This window comes from Petaurus breviceps, unplaced genomic scaffold (assembly GCF_028583685.1).
Source record: "Petaurus breviceps papuanus isolate PSGF00001 unplaced genomic scaffold, PetGlider_PUasm1.0 90881, whole genome shotgun sequence".
Classification (NCBI taxonomy): domain Eukaryota; kingdom Metazoa; phylum Chordata; class Mammalia; order Diprotodontia; family Petauridae; genus Petaurus; species Petaurus breviceps.
The window spans coordinates 6,749,824-6,751,718 of record NW_027187369.1 but is presented as its reverse complement, the minus strand read 5'-3'; the positions used below and the strand labels follow the sequence as shown (position 1 = coordinate 6,751,718).

At 51.9% G+C, this 1,895-nt stretch overlaps 1 protein-coding gene across 2 annotated transcripts in view; it reads right to left on the bottom strand.

Annotated features, from left to right (window-relative positions):
• BCORL1 (BCL6 corepressor like 1) overlaps window positions 1-1,895 on the bottom strand; it is a 67,972-nt gene that overhangs the window by 18,120 nt on the left and 47,957 nt on the right. The window lies entirely within an intron of this gene.

The window sequence follows — 1,895 nt, the reverse complement described above, 5'->3', positions numbered from 1 at the left end:
CTCCCCTATGTCCCCCCCCCCCCACCAGTTACCTTTGCTCCTCTCTTACTTAGCCTCAGAGGGTGCCTCTCACATGCCTTGGTCACAAGGAGGGCTGGTCAGGGTATGAGTGACTCAGTGGGTCTCATCCCCAGCTCAGTGTATATGTCTTACACTGTTGTCACTGGTGGGCAGGGGGGACATAGGGGAGAGGATGGATGAAAGCTGTGACTTTGACCTCCCTATCAGAGAGAGGGCCTTCTCATCAACAGCAGCCTCAGACAAAAGCCAAGTTTGGAGGTAGTCGGATCACAACTGCCCATAGGAACTTCCGAACAAGGAAAAAAAACCCCAAGGCTCATTGCAGAGCTGCTGGCATTGCTGACTGAGCTCTTTTGGCCACCCATTTTCCCAGCTGGCGTTGCAGGTAGGGAGCACCAGCCTTCCAAGGCCTTCCCCCTTTGGAGCTGAATTGTTCTGAATACAATCCAAGAGGATCATTTGCCCATTAATGATTAACTTGGCAGGGCCCCTCAAACAATAGGCCCAAAGGCCCTTCTAGGGCCAGAGGTAGCCCAGGCTAGGCCTGGATGGAGCCAGGGGATGGTAAAAGCCCAGGGAAGCACTGGAATGCTCCCAGACCCACCAGCTGCTGCCCCTGGGGGAGAGAGAGACTCCCACCTAGCTCCCCACCCACCAAGCATGCCTGGCCATGCCCCAGGGCCTCCCTGGGCCCGCCTGGAGACTGGTGATAGGGAGCTGGACCCACTCTGATAAGCAGCTACCAGGGCCCATTCAGAGGCTCACCTCCTCCATCAAGATTTAAGGCAGCCCCCAACCCCAGGGCACCAAGCACTCTCCCTCCTGGAACCCCTCAGAGCACCCAAGAGCCTAGCTTTCCTGGCCTATTTACATTACCCTTGCCTCTGCTACACCTAACTGTGCACCCCTTCCCAGCCAGACCAAACAGGGACCATGGGAGGAGGTTCAGGATGCTAAGCAAGCAATCATTCAAGCAGTGTAGATTCCATGCCTACTGTGTGCCAGGTACCACACCAAGTCAAAAGTAATCCCTGCCCTCAAGTAGCATCCATTCCATTGGAGGGAAGAACAATCATTACTACATCGTTGCATATAATATATTATCATTACAGTTAGCATTTCCATTAGCTGGAAAGTTTGTTCATTCCTTCAAAGCACATCATCTCATTTGAGACTCCCGACAGCTCTACGAGGCAGGTGTTATAATTACCCTCATTTTGCAGATGAGGCTGAGAGGTGAAGTGACTTGCCCAGGGTCACATAGTCAATGTTTGAGGCTGGATTCTCACTCCAGTCTTTCTGACTTCATATCCAACACTCACTCTACCACCTGCCTGCCTACATACACAGAGACAGATAAGCAATCAGCCATGCCAATCCGTCTCCTTGCCATCACTTGCTGAGAGCTGTTTTACCATCAGCTGGGAAGTGGCCTGCCATCCCAGGGAAGATCAATGTTACAGAAGAGAATACTGTATCCCCTGCTGGCTCTTCCTCTTCTTACCTTCCCTAAAAAGAGGAGATCCCCAAAGGCTCTGTATTTTCCTTGGGCCTAGCGTTCTTCTTTCCCTACAATTTTTCTTGGTGACCTCATCAGCTCCCAAGGGCTCAATTAGCATTCCTATGCAGATAACAACAGACTGGATCCATCAATTCAGGCCTACAGTAGGAACTCCTAAAGCTGGCTAGGCCTGAATCCCGTACATCTTACTGTCCAGCCCCTTCTTTCCTCAACCTGCCCCGCCCCCAAACTCTCACTATTTCTTTCTGCTGAGAGAACCACCAACTTTCCAGTCACTCAGGTTTGCAATCTTGGAGTCCGGTCCACTATTCTCCCCTCTGTCTCACACCTCCTGCTGAGTGAAACCAAGTGC